The sequence below is a fragment of the Oreochromis niloticus genome, linkage group LG11 (genome assembly GCF_001858045.2).
Source record: "Oreochromis niloticus isolate F11D_XX linkage group LG11, O_niloticus_UMD_NMBU, whole genome shotgun sequence".
In the NCBI taxonomy this organism is placed as follows: domain Eukaryota; kingdom Metazoa; phylum Chordata; class Actinopteri; order Cichliformes; family Cichlidae; genus Oreochromis; species Oreochromis niloticus.
Window position 1 is genome coordinate 17131345 of NC_031976.2, and position 14886 is coordinate 17146230.

General features: G+C 41.2%; 2 long non-coding RNA genes and 1 pseudogene across 3 annotated transcripts; 2 read left to right on the plus strand and 1 right to left on the minus strand.

The window, feature by feature from the left end:
- Positions 1-4029: 4029 nt before the first annotated feature.
- On the plus strand, positions 4030-5171 carry LOC109204517 (uncharacterized). The gene is made up of 3 exons (XR_002064010.2): positions 4030-4752; positions 4827-4975; positions 5057-5171. It is a non-coding gene; the product is annotated as an uncharacterized LOC109204517 (long non-coding RNA).
- A 1521-nt stretch (positions 5172-6692) lies between these two features.
- Positions 6693-12069, plus strand: LOC109204626 (uncharacterized; annotated as a pseudogene).
- Positions 12070-12275: 206 nt separating this feature from the next.
- LOC112848252 (uncharacterized) lies at positions 12276-14477 on the minus strand. 2 transcript variants are annotated; one of them, XR_003222274.1, is made up of 3 exons: positions 13496-14477; positions 12805-13021; positions 12276-12603 (listed from the first exon to the last, which is right to left on the minus strand). It is a non-coding gene; the product is annotated as an uncharacterized LOC112848252 (long non-coding RNA). The 2 variants fall into 2 exon arrangements; XR_003222273.1 differs by having other exon boundaries at positions 12805-14477.
- Positions 14478-14886: the final 409 nt, after the last annotated feature.

Genomic DNA, 14886 nt, shown 5'->3' on the forward strand with positions numbered 1-14886 from the left:
AGCCCAATGGCAACAAATAGAGTGCGAACAGGGCAGGGCCCAAAATAGAGCCTTGAGGTACACCGTATTTAAGAGGGGCTATTTTGGAGTTGTGGGGTCCCATATTGACATGAAAAGACCTTTCTGACAAATAGGACCGAAACCACTGTAGGGCGGATCCTTTTAGGCCAGCATGAAATTCTAGCCGTGATAACAGGATGTCATGGTCGACCGTGTCAAAAGCTGCTGACAAGTCCAACAATAAAAGGGCAGCAGGGCAGCAGGGCTGCCAGAGTCCAGAGTTAAAAGAATATCGTTAAAAATCCTTAAAAGTGCCGTCTCAGTGCTATGTAGTGATTTAAAACCAGATTGAAATTTTTCAGAGATTATATTAAAATCAAGGTGGGCCTGCAACTGTAGGTAGACCAGTTTCTCCAAGACTTTAGATAGAAAGGGAAGCTTTGAGATAGGCCTGTAGTTGGACAGAACAGTTGGGTCCAGATTTTGTTTTTTAAGAAGAGGCTGAACTATAGCTTGTTTAAAGCATGATGGGACGCAGCCTGTAGCAAAGGACATATTAATTAATCTCAGGATAAAAGGCCCAACAGTATTAAAAGTGCTTTTAAGCAAGCTTGGAGGGAGACAATCAGAGGGGCAGTGTGATGATCTTAAGTTACTAACTACCGCAGTCAAGTCATTAAGGGAGACGGGATCAAACTGCTCTAAGACAGCTGAGCACACAGGAGAAAGACTAGGATCTGAAGCAGCAGACGACGAGACAAGAGCCCTAATCGATAGAATCTTGTCATTAAAAAATGCTAAAAAATCATCGCACATGCTTGGTGAAGAAATGACTCCAGCATTATCACGTGAACTAAGAAAGCAATTAAGGACATTAAAAAGTACCTGAGGCCTGTGACTGTTTACTGACACTAAGTTTGAGACAAACTTTGTCTTTGCAGCTTTTACAGCTTCTTGGTAAGCAGAAAGACGAGTCCTTAAAATCTGTAGGGAAACGTGCAATCTGTCCTTTTTCCATCTCCTTTCAGCGCATCTATAGTCACGTCTGAGGGAGCGCGTATGTTCGTTCAACCATGGCTCTGATAAATGTTTAGCGCGCACAGTCCTGAGCGGAGCAATAGAGTCCAAGATATCAGTGCAGGTAGAATGAAGAATGTCCGAAAGGTCCTCAACACTTTTACAGTTGGAGTTCATTATTCCAGAATCCATAAAGGCAGCAGAAAAAGCGGGCGCTGTTAGAGCATTAAGCGCTCGCTTTTTGCGCGCTGGCGCGTACGGCTTATCTACCGAGCAGCGCAGCGTTAGAGTGAACAACACAGGAAGATGATCGGAGATGCGCAACTCGGATATTTCCGTGATGCACACATCCAGCCCATGGGAGAGCACCAAGTCCAGTGTGTGACCTTTTTCATGCGTGGGACCGGTAACCCACTGGGTCAAGTTAAAAGAGTCAATAATATTTAAAAAGTCCTTGACCAAAGGTTTAGAGTCACAGCAGACATGGATGTTAAAATCACCAAGGATTAAAAAACTGTCGAAATTAAGAACAATTCCAGCCATAAAACCTGAAAACTCTTTGATAAAATCCTTATTAAACTTAGGAGGACGGTAAAGGAGGGCACACAGCAAAGGCGCAGCAGAGTTTAGGTGTAACTCAAACAGCTGGAGTTCAAAGCTAGAAAATGAGTCGTGCTGTAATGTTTGATGGCAATGAAATCGAGCGTTGAACACGGTGGCTAAGCCTCCCCCCCACCAGAGGGCCGAGGGAGACTGAAGAATGAGAAATTAGGAGGAACCAGTTCCGAAAAAGCTACAGACTCACCGGGTTGAAGCCATGTTTCTGTCAGAAACAGAAAGTCCAACTGTTGTGACTTTAGGAAGTCATTTAATACAAACGTCTTGTTTGTTAATGCTCTTACATTTAGTAAAGCCATTTGGACTGTGTAGATCCTAACATCAGATGTTCCAGCTCGGTTAAGTGTGCGAAGATTTCTGTGGTCCACACCGCATCCACGGGTCCGAGGCCGCTTAGGGAAATAGAAAGCTGAGAGCGGGGGATCAAGTGTCGTGGGAGCTCCAGGGACAACAGGCAGGATCCATCTAAAAATGCACTCTGCTGGTCCAGTAGTTCCACGAGAAGCACGGAGAAGAGCTCAGACTTTGATGAGTGTACCAGCCCGCTTTCCTCGTTTCCTCGGGTGCTTCTTCCAGGAAGTGGTGTAGGAGTGTTGTATTGGGATTAGAGAAATTATTTCCCTGCTATTGTTCATATTACCATGGCATTAATCACATAATCTCCAAGTAGGGATATTGCATTTAGATGTTTAAACATATTGGCACCCAATTAAGCTTTTATTACAGGTCCAGTAAGAACCACTTTAAACTGTTGAGTCGAATCTATAATTCCAAATGCTTTTCAAAGCTCCTATAATTTTAAATGTTTCTGTGCAGACTGCAGGGACAGGAAATATACTCTGTGCCAAAATGAGACAGGAAACACTTCTGCAAGGCTTGCTGAAGTGAAACTGAAAGCAGTCTGAGTTGGTTTGTCATTTTATTATGCATTTATATTTTTGATTAAGCTTTGATTAAGCTTTAAGTAGTTGTATTAGACTGGAACATTTGTTTTATATATTTTACATATAAGTCAAGATCAGTACACACAGGATGGCCTTAGCCTGGGTGCCTGAGCTGAGGTCAATTAAAGTGCAGCATGAGGATCACACATGCACAGACATACACACACATACAGACACATATAGTTAGAGAGGTCAAATAAGGTGCAGAGCGAGGGCAACACAGCACATACACCCACACTAGTAGACTCAGTTAGTAGGTAAGAAGTTAAGATGTGTTTTGCTATAACTGCAAAGTTGGGGTGCGTACGTGTTAGTCTGTTCCAGGAAGTACACCAGATGTCCCAGAGATAAGCGACAGCGAAGGCGAGCTGAGGGGAAGCACCTGGGTTCGAGCCGAAGACGATGTTCTTTTAAACTGTGTCAAGGGTTGACTGAACGGTTATGGTTTTGGATTGACGTATGCTGTACTGGATCTGCCTGGCAACAGAAGGGGGGCTGTACTATCTTTTCCCCTATAAAGCCTTTGTTCTGACTATTAAGTAAGACAGTTCAACACTGAATCTGCACAGTGTTGGACTCCACATGTGTATTCATTAAAATGTCGTCTAATTGCACCCGGCAGGATCAGTGGTCATTATTTGGTCTTCCTCCCTCAATTTCTGAACCCTAACAGTTGGCACAGATAAACCGGAATATAGGGCTCAAAAAGTGGTGGAGGAGGCCCATAATCATCTCCTGTCTCCGTTTGTTTAAGAGCCAGGTCATACGATGCTTTGATTTCTAAGAGTAACTGGCGATTGTACACACGCAGAGCGAGGGCATTTTGGGATAATATAGAAAAGGATAAGGCTAGCGAAAGCCAAAGCAAAGCTAGCAGAGTTGACTGACGTGTCGCCGTGCATACTACTGGCGCCATCTTCTTCGACAGACCCCTGGTGGGCGCCCTCTCCTGGGATATCGAGGAGGTTATCCGCCAGGCTCTCCCGGGGGATCCCGACTCAGGTACCGGACCTCCCGGGCGGCGTTTTGTTCCTGCTGCTGCCCGCAGAGCGGTGATTCACTGGATTCACACCGCACGCTTTTCGTGGAATACGTGTCTGCTTGCGCCGTTTGTGCCCGCAGTAAACTATCCACTAAGCACCCTGTAGGCCTGCTCCACCCACTCACCACGCCTCACCGGCCTTGGTCTCACATTTCATTGGACTTCATTACAGGTCTTCCCCATTCCTCGGGGAAGAGCGTCATCCTCACCATAACCGATTGATTCTCTAAAGCCACTCACTTCATTCCGCTAGCGAAACTACCCTCCGCCTCTGACACAGCCCAAGCCCTGATTGAGAATTTTTTTGGGCTTCATGGAATTCCCCTCAACATTGTCTCAGACCGGGGTTCGCAGTTTACCTCACAAGTGTGGAGGACCTTTTGTTGTATTTTGGGCGCGAGAGTCAGTTTGAGCTCCGGTTTCCACCCGCAATCCAGTGGTCAGACTGAGTGGCTTAACCAGGAGCTGGAGGCTGCGCTACGATGCGTAGCGTCCCAAAACCCCACCTCCTGGGTCACCTATTTACCCTGGGTGGAATATGCTCATAACTCATAACCCGGAAACTAGCCCCCCACTTCATTGGCCAGTATGAAATTGGTACAGTCATCAATCCAGCGGTGGTTCGGCTCAAGCTCCCCATTTCCTGGCGCATACATCCCACGTTCTACGTTTCCCAGATTAAACCTGTCCGCCAGAGCCCGTTGTGCCCTCTGTCCGAGCCCCCTCCTCCAGTCCGGCTTATCGACGATCATCCGGCCTATACGGTCCGACGGATCGTGGATGCGCACCGGCGCGGGCGGGGGTGGCAGTACCTGGTGGACTGGGAGGGGTACGGTCCTGAGAACCGTCTCTGGGTTCCACGGTCCTCCATTCTGGACCCGTCTCTCATCGCTGACTTCCGCGCTTTTCTCTGCAGGCAGCAGTCCGGTCGGTCGCCAGGGGGCAACCCTTGAGGGGGGGTACTGTCATGGTCCGTGGTCCTGTGTCTGAGGAGTGTGTGTGTGTGTGTGTGGGATGCCCTGGAGGCCACACCCCCGGGCTCGGCCATCACCTGCACACCTGCTTTACATCCGGGGCGATTACCCCACGTTGATGGATGCTCCATGCCAGTCCGTTAATCACCTCTCTGTGGTAACTAGCCTGCCGCAAAAGCGTTGTACAGTTGTGTCATTTGAACTGCGTTAACTCTGCTTTCGTGTGTCTAGATTACAATCCAGCATCCTGCATCTGCCACCTGCCTGTCCTCCTGCTCGCCTGGACCACCCGGTGCATCAGCTGGCCTTATTCCTGACTCCGATTCACTTTCCACGGACTCACTCACCCCCCTTCCGAGTCCCACGGTCCCTCTCCGATCGTAAGCCAACTACTCAAACCCTGTCTTGTTGTGTTCCCGTTTTCCCGGCTCACTAGTAATTTTCTCCCCTTTTTGTTGCAGCCTCCCACGGTCCCGATTCCAGCTTCCCTGCGTCATTTATTTCCCCGGGTTTTCTTCAGTTCCTCGCTTGCTTCTTTAATTACTCCGGGTCACCTTTTGTTAATATAATAAACCGTTTTTCTTGCTCGCATTTGAGTCTGCTTTTGGATCCTTTTTGTGTGCACACGCTTCGGCGTATGACAATTTTTGCTTTTACATTTCTAACATGATGCTTCCAGTGAATTTTTCTGTTTAACATCACACCCAGAAATCTGTTCTCATACACCTTTTCTGCACAGACATTCAAGATGTGTTAGAATTGGAGACTTTCAACTTTAATTCTTTGTTTGTCACAGGGACAATGCACTTTAATAACCATTGCTTTAAATATTTCAGATTTAGTCATGAGCTAATTTTTTACTTGCAGTTCCTAGCCAAAAAGAAGAGATAAAAGAAATACAAGCAAATGTTACAGGGTATAGACCTTTATCGTGATGGACCAAACTATTTAAATATTAAAAAATACATACTAAGATATGCAAGCAAATATACAGGATATTTTCTCTCTCTCTCTCTCTCTCGAAGATGGCTAAATTAAGACTAAAACTAAATGACATTTTAGGATGGATTGAAGACTGAAATGTCACAGTTAACAATGGTGGAAGAGACTACGGTGATAAGAGTGCTAATTTAAGTTATATATAAAAATATGTAAAAATAAAGAATACATAACTATACAAAACTGCTACTATGTTAAACACAATAACATCATAACCTTTATGTCATATATATATTAACAGGGAATAAGCCACTCTGCTGTTTTGCTAAATAAGTAAGAACAAATAAAAACATTCACATGACATGTAACCAAGAACCAAGAACAGAATGAGCTATGCTTACTCCATTCTTAATAGTATTCTTAATGTAACTGCCCACTTCTGACCAAATGTGACATTTGTGGGACCAGTCACATATCCAAATGCTGTGTTACACAAAGTCGACCAGAAACAAATGTAATACTTATTTTGAAATTACTGCCTCATTCTATTTTCCAGGAAGTGGCATTTTACAACCACTTTTAGTTCTATAATTGTACAAATATGTACGGTGGCCCTGAAGTGCAAACCACAAAAACAAATCACAAAACGCACAACAAATTGAAAAGCGCAACAACAAATTGAAAAGCGCAAAAACAAATTGAAAAGCGCAAAAACAAATTCACTAAACGCAAAAACAAATTGAAAAGCGCAAAAACAAATCACAAAACGCACAACAAATTGAAAAGCGCAACAACAAATTGAAAAGCGCAAAAACAAATTGAAAAGCGCAAAAACAAATTCACTAAACGCAAAAACAAATTGAAAAGCGCAACAACAAATTGAAAAGCGCGAAAACAAATTCACTAAACGCAAAAACAAATTGAAAAGCGCAAACACAAATCACAAAACGCACAACAAATTGAAAAGCGCAACAACAAATTGAAAAGCGCAACAACAAATTGAAAAGCGCAAAAACAAATTCACTAAACGCAAAAACAAATTGAAAAGCGCAAAAACAAATTCACTAAACGCAAAACCAAATTGAAAAGCGCAAAAACAAATTCACTAAACGCAAAAACAAATTGAAAAGCGCAACAACAAATTGAAAAGTGCAAAAACAAATTCACTAAACGCAACAACAAATTGAAAAGCGCAACAACAAAAGAAGAATCACAAAAACAAATTGAGAAGCACAATTACATTAAGAAAACCGGAAAGGGTAGGTACCAGTCGGCAACAGGAGACATCACTGATTGGATGTCCGCGCTGTTCGTCTTTGGAACCGGAAGTTACTCTGCCTGTAGCGCATTTCTTTTGAAAAACGGCGGAATGTTTTGTCCTAGCTATGGGAAAAGTCTGGTTGAGGAGTCACCAAACTTTTGCAGCGGCTGTGGCGAGAGGCTTTATCACGCATCTTGCATCGGAGACACTTCACTCCCATTGAGTAAGTTAATAAGCATAATAAAATGTTTGTTATTTATTGATTTATTAGCCTAGCGTTAGCTGTTTCCAGACCATAGCATCCCAGAGGGCTGTTCCACTAAGCGAGCTCAGAAATCGAGGCTCATTTGAAAATGCACGCAGCTATCAAATGACTGCTCAAGACCTTTCTAGTAGTGAAGGTTTGAGGGCAGTTCTAGTGTTAACAAACCTCGCAGCTAGGGTGCCACGGACCAGACTTGTCCACAAGCATATTGCATAATGAATGAGCAGAAAGACTGCAGGTTAGCCTCGTTCCTGGAACCGAATTTGGGGCAATCGAGCCTGGCTTTTGGGATTAGCTTGCTTCGTGGAACAGTCCTCTGAGCATTTCCACAACTGAAACGATAATAAATTAGTTCATTTATTATGTTTGGTTAACTTTAGGAACTAACACTATTATGTGTCTATACATTAAAACTTACTGGTGTAGAATTGTATTGGTCAATAGTATCAGTTACATTGTCATTCCTTGGTAGAAATTTTCTAGTGAGATTATTCAGTGTTGTCCTTATTTGCGTGTTGTGTGGACAATGGAATGTCACATGAATGAATGTCTTTAATGTGTGACATTGTAGTACATTTTTCCTTTGTTTCCCTTTAGCATCACAGACTACCTCAAACTGCCCGACTCCAACCTTCAGCACCTTCTTAGAATACAGAAAAAAGAAAAATGAAGAGAGGCAAAAGTTTTCTGAAGGGAGGAAGGGCTTAAAGAAAAAGGAAAAAAGAAAGGTTCAGGTAGTTTGGCTAGCTCTGTCTGAAAACAAGTTGAGGTTAATTTTCTAATGACATTCTTTTGTTATTCCTTAGGGGAGTTGTGTAAAAAATGTTCAGTGTAGTAAAGCTATCCAGAATAAGAACAATTGTTTACGAGTAATTGTACATTTAGGTTGTCAGGAAGATCCCTCTTTTGCAGTTAATAAATATTCAATTTTGAATAGATCTGCTTAGAGTCATATTAGTATCTACTTGGCCCATTGTTCATGTCTTTTTCCTTACAGATAAATGTCGGCTTGATGACCATTAAAAAGGGTGGTTTGAAGCCATACCGTGGAAAAACTATTTTCCTAACAACAGACCCTGACTCTACTGCCACAAGTCTGCTCAATCAAGCTGTTAAAAAAATGAAGGACTTTAACAAAGATCTAAAAGATGGACCTTTCCTTCTTCTGTATCCGGATGGCACTGAGGTCATTACTGTCCCTGGAACACAAAGACCATTTACACTTGAGGCTTATAAGGCTGAAGTTGGCAAGCCTTATCAAAGAATCACTGTTTTCATCTGCTTGAAGAGTGACTTTGAAGATGGTAAGCTGCTAATGTTTGTTTGGATTTTGACACACATTCCCTTAGTTTCAACAAATGCTAACTTTGAAATTGTGAAATGATAACATTACGCATAAAGCACCCAAGTCAATAGCATACCTACATTAAAATGGTGAATGGCCTGTATTTGATATAGCACCTTCTAGGGTTCTACAACCCCCCCAAGACACTTCACAACAAAACCAGTCATTCACCCACACACATTCACACACTGCTGGTGATTAGCTACAATGTGGACACAACTGTCCTGGGACTCACTGACTGAAGCAAGGCTGCTGTACACAGATGCCACCTATCCCTCCCACTACCACCACCTGGCATGGAGGGTGAAGTGTCTTGCCCAAGGACACAACGACTGTGACAGACTGAGCAGGGCTCAAACCTTCAACCTTTTGATTACAGGGCGTGCTTTTAACTCCTCTGCCACCATTGCTCCCTAAATTAGCTTGTATATGTTATGTTTCTTCCTGGAAACATGAAATTCAGCCATTTTTGGATCTACTGAGTCATGAGTTTTAAATGCTAACTTTATGCCTTTCGTATTAATCTATTATTGATGATCAAATAAAGTTTCATACATTAGTATGAATTTAGTTAGCTTAGCTTAATTTGTTTTCATGTTTTGTAGTTGGAGAAAACTCAGACTTGTCTGACTCTGACCCAGAGATTGTTATTAAAAGGCCCTCTGAGTTTGATCTTGCTGATACACTGGTAAGTACAATTTAAAATTTTTATAGAGTTTTCTTGTTGTTTAGCCACCACCATTTGCCTCAGTTCAGTAAAACAGTTAATAGTTATATGTGAAATACATTTTGTGTGTGTGTGTGCGTGCTCGCGTGCGTGCGTGTGTTTGTTTGTTTGTTTGTTTCAGCCGTGGGAACTTCAACATGAAAGCAGTCCTTTACAGAAAGCGGCAGAATATGAGTAAGTGATATTTGAAGAACATGTAATCTTTTACTGTTTTTTGCCTACACTTTGTATTAATGAGATATACACTTTTGTCATTCATTCTGTATATGGTTTTTGGAACATGGACTACATAATACTTGTATTGCTTGTTTGTTAATCAAGATGCTTAAATATTCTCAAAGTGTCAATATTTTCACAGTACACAACAAAAATGCTTTTCTTTGTTCTCTAAGGAAGGGTGCTGGGGATCTTGTGCTTGCTAATGAAGTACAACAGGTAAAAAACTATTTTATTAGTAAAACAGTGCAGCAGACAATCTCCACCGCCTTTACTTTGCAATTAGATAACGATTCACTGTTTGCTGAGCCCCCAGAAGAACCTGTGTTAGTAATTTAAACATTTGAATCCAATTAACCGCCATCTTGTTCTGTACAAGACATCATGCAATCATGAGAGAAGTATATATACCTTTAAAAAAAAAAGTTTCCCTTTTTTTTAGAGACACCAATTTGCAGGCACATGGAATTATTGCAAATTTGGCACTGGAACTTGACCACAAGAAGGTCAGCAGGTTCAATATATCAAGGTCAGCTGTATGGGATGGAGCTGTTAGAGGATTTCGACGCAGCACATACTCTGACAACTACAACATGTTCATCAAGTTTAATGATGATGCTGGCAGCTTTGAAGAAGGTTTGGATACAGGTGGCCCGAGGCGTGAATTCCTCACACTTCTTATGGGCAGTCTGTGAAATCGCCCCATCTTTGATGGACCTCCAGAGAGCCGTTATCTTGTATATAATTCAAGAGGTGGATGTTTTCTCCGTCATTATTACAATGGAACTTTTAATAAAAATTGGCGTATTTTTTCATTAGCATATTTAATAGCAATTAACCATGATAATTATGTGCCCTGTATAACAGCTGCCAGGCAAGATGAGTACTTTTTAGCAGGAAGATGATCGCTGTATCCATTGTGCATGGGGGACCAGCACCACATTTCCTCTCCAAGAACCTGGTCAACCACATCACAGGGAATCAGAGTTTCAGCGCCACTGTAGAAGATGTGCAAGATGAGGAGATCACAAAATTCTACATCAGGTAGAAAATTACCTAGGCTCAGGGAATGGGTTTACTTAGAAGACACTTGGGGCCAGTTTAAAAGATTTAATCAGGATAAAAGTTATCCGGGTTGGATCATATCTTGAAAGTAGGTTCAAGGTAGATTCTGTAATCTGAAAGGACAGATTTCCAACTCCCAACAACACAAGTGAAATAACAAATTGATTATTTTTTTAATCCAATGTTTGAATGAATCGTAAAAGTAGTGAAAATTATATTTTTGTTTTTCTTACAGTAAACCTTTTTTTTTTTTTATAGGTCCTGAAAGCTGAATCAGAGGAGTCTTTGCATAATCTTATTTTGCAAAACAGCACAATCTTCCAAACTGCTGGATGCCTCAGAAACGTCAAGCCTTTTGAGAAACAAGCATTTGTGGAGGAGTACCTCAGATGGTACATCCTTGAAAGAAACCAAAGTGTCATTCAACGGTAAACTCATTACTCCTTTTAAATTCAGGATGGCCAGTTGCTCATCACAGCAGCCACTGACATTTTCAGACCTTCAGATGTATATGAAAAAACTGATTCAGTAGCATCGGTGATCTGATGAACAACAAGTTAATTCCTGAGCCACTTTCGCACGCTATTAACCTTTTGACACTAGAACTCTAATTTAGTATACATTTATTGTTCACAATGACCCATAATAATCATAGTCATGCAACATGATTAATTTTTCAGTTATTTATAAAAAGAGGTGATCCCTTGTTTGACACACTTGTTTATTCCAGTGTGAAAGCACTATTTTTTTAAATGCTAAAATACCAATGAGCTCTTCTTTTTTTGCTGTCACAGTTAATTTCTGAGCGCTATGAATTGTTTTTGTGTATGAGTGATTCTATGCATTTCAAATCTGTCCAAATTTATAATGAAAGATCTAGTAGGTAAAGACATTTAAACACAATTTAGAAGACTGCAATAGTTATAGCTATAAACCAATTATTAGTTATTTGTCTATCCTTTGCAGATTTAAAGATGGACTGGAAAGTCTGAATTTTTTAAGTGCACTGCAACAAATTCCAGTGTGCTGGCCCCACTCCTATGCTTCTCTGCCAAGGCCCTGACTGCTTCAGAACTGGACAGCATGTTCAGACCAGATCTCAGCCCAGCAGGAAGCAACAAGCGGCATAAGGAGGTCCTAACACTTGGCTTTTGGGCAGATTATCTCCTTGATTGTGAAGGTTTCAATGACCATTTTTATTTGTTTATAGTTTTATGAAAGGAGAGGTGAGGAAATAAATTTTCTGTAATGTACTACAGTGTTTGCTGTTGCCTTCTCTGAAAGAAGAAAGTAGTGTGTCTGGAAGATTTGATGATGTTTGCCACAGGGCTGACGGCAGTTCCACCGGCAGGAATGACACCACCACCACGCATCCAGTTTTTAAGTGTTTCGCCTTTTCCAGTTGCAAACATCTGTGCAAATACTCTGAAGCTACCCATCTGTGACTCATACAGCATCTTTAAGGCCAACATGGACTTTGGAATTCAAAATGCTCCAGGATTTGGATGTTCTTAAATCAGCAAGGTCATCAAGTTACAGTTACTGAGTTACCCTGTTAGGTTCAGCTGCCGTTGGCATACTACTTAACACATTCATGTGACAAGCAACTTCCATATTGTTAAACATTTAGTTGTTTTTTCTGAATATTGTGTATGTTGGAAAGTGACAGAAATGCTGGACACTATTTGTAAATGGTTTTATTAAAGAAATTTTAAATGTTTCCTTGTGGTTAAATGTTAATATTTAAATCCATGCCAGTTGCTGTATATTATGAACAATATTATATTCAATTTAGCAAGAGGGAAAGGAAACGCTACTAACATTTAAAAATGAAGGAAAAACAGAAGGGCTGGAGCACTCAAGTAAGTCCAAAGGTTTTATTAGGTGCAAAAAAAGGAAAGAAACTAACGTTTTGACACCGTGTGTGTCTTCGTCAGAGTAACTCTGACAAATGTCATTACAAACTGAAGTTCAGTTGGTATTTAAAACCCAGCTATGTCCTTCAGGGCCAAATACAGTTCTGTGGCCGATTCCCAGTCTTGTGGCTGCTGCAGTGTGTTTTGTTGTACAGCCTGTTGTAAATATTCCCCAATGTTTGGATCACCACACAATCCAACCAGTAGCCCCTCCTCGGGAAACGCATCCAGTTCCCTCTCCTCAACAGCAAATCCACAGTCTCTTGAACCATATCTGCAAAATGAAAATAGAACAGTGAAGGATTTTTTGCTGACAATATGGAACTATATAAATCAACGCATGCAGTGACATGTTATAAACTACTCTATCATACTTATGTGTAAAATTATGAATATATATTAACCAACTTAAGCAATAACAACACCTTGCATTTAGTTTGATGCAAAAGGTTAATTTTGTTAAGAACTCAAATACCTGTGAGGCAAGAGAGAGTTTGTTTGGAATCCCCCCTGGACACGATGCAAGTCTGCTTGGCCGGATCCTGTGTTTGTTCCAGAGGTCTTTGCATTCATCCAGGTCTTTCTGTAGAACCCCTGTGAAGCAGAATCTCAGCAAGCATTGGCGTTCGTGGCTTCCATTGAAGTTTCCAGAGTCTCTTAGGTCTCCAAAAAAGTCCATCCAAAACTGAGACCTGGGTATATAATTAATATTTAAGAATCAATTTAGCTTTGTTCTTGGTCATTTTATAGGGTTTGTTACATTTTGGTCCCATTTAAAACATGCCACAAATGGATGTCAAACAAAGTAATGCATATTAGTTTTCCATAAATATTGTAGCGACCCTGCAGTAATGTTCTTGTTAAAAATGCTGTATTCTTTTCACTCTGTTCTGTGTGTTGATTGTGAGGAGTGGAGAGTTTGGTCTGAGTTTTTCATTTTGTATTGGCGTCGTTAAATCTAGGCAAGCATGCTCATTTCGGCACAACAGCTGACAATGACCATTTTGAGTTCCTGCAATAAAGTGACGGCTGTTAACGTCTATCTCATCCAACTTTTCAACACGTCCAGCAGGACGCTACTCTATTTTCTTAAATGCATGTAAAAAAAACAACAATCTGATCAGCTTTCACTGTAGCTTACACCTACCAGACACAAATGTACCCACCTTCCTCTTCTGAAATAAGACCACCATGACTCGATGCGCTGATTCCCAGTAGATGATCCATAACTGTGGCTTGACGATCCAGCATAATAGTCCGTGTGCGCGTGACGGAGGGTACACTGTATTGCTGCCATAGTCCCATTCTCAGTCCCGAAGTCTGTTCGTAATCTCATTGGTATCACACCAAGACTCTTTACACAGTTTATATAATTGTGAGCTATAACAGCCGGGTTGTTGTTTGTTGCTCCACACACAAGCCACATCAGTCTTCTTGAAAAGCCATCTATACATCCTGACAGGGTTTCAGTTTATCATAGCCATCTACATGCCATATGTAATTGGGCCCCATGGAGTGATACGTGCGTCTTGTGAACCTCCTTCGAGTTCTCAAAGCGATTCCTTGAGGATTTAGTTGTCTCAACAGCCTCATAACTACATCACGCTTGACACGCAGCTTGTGTTTTTGTTTGAGAACTTGCCACATGGTCCGATATCCAAACAATTGTCCTGGTCCTCGAAGCTCGGACAAAATGGCACGCCTCACCTCAGGAAGTGGAGAATAGTTGCCTCGTCTGTACAGTCCAGATTCTTTTAAATGTGTTTTCAGTGTACGCATACTAATTGAAATGTCACGATTACACTTGAGCATATCCAGTATCACCTCGTATGTATGTCCTGAATCAAAAATATTCTCGAATAGTGACAGCTATGTTTGGGTCACCGCTAATGTTCACGTTTGAAAATAATGCGCTACAGGCAGAGTAACTTCCGGTTCCAAAGACGAACAGCGCGGACATCCAATCAGTGATGTCTCCTGTTGCCGACTGGTACCTACCCTTTCCGGTTTTCTTAATGTAATTGTGCTTCTCAATTTGTTTTTGTGATTCTTCTTTTGTTGTTGCGCTTTTCAATTTGTTGTTGCGTTTAGTGAATTTGTTTTTGCGCTTTTCAATTTGTTGTTGCGCTTTTCAATTTGTTTTTGCGTTTAGTGAATTTGTTTTTGCGCTTTTCAATTTGTTTTTGCGTTTAGTGAATTTGTTTTTGCGCTTTTCAATTTGTTTTTGCGCTTTTCAATTTGTTTTTGCGCTTTTCAATTTGTTGTGCGTTTTGTGATTTGTGTTTGCGCTTTTCAATTTGTTTTTGCGTTTAGTGAATTTGTTTTTGCGCTTTTCAATTTGTTGTTGCGTTTAGTGAATTTGTTTTTGCGCTTTTCAATTTGTTTTTGCGTTTAGTGAATTTGTTTTTGCGCTTTTCAATTTGTTTTTGCGCTTTTCAATTTGTTTTTGCGCTTTTCAATTTGTTGTGCGTTTTGTGATTTGTGTTTGCGCTTTTCAATTTGTTTTTGCGCTTTTCAATTTGTTGTTGCGCTTTTCAATTTGTTTTTGCGTTTAGTG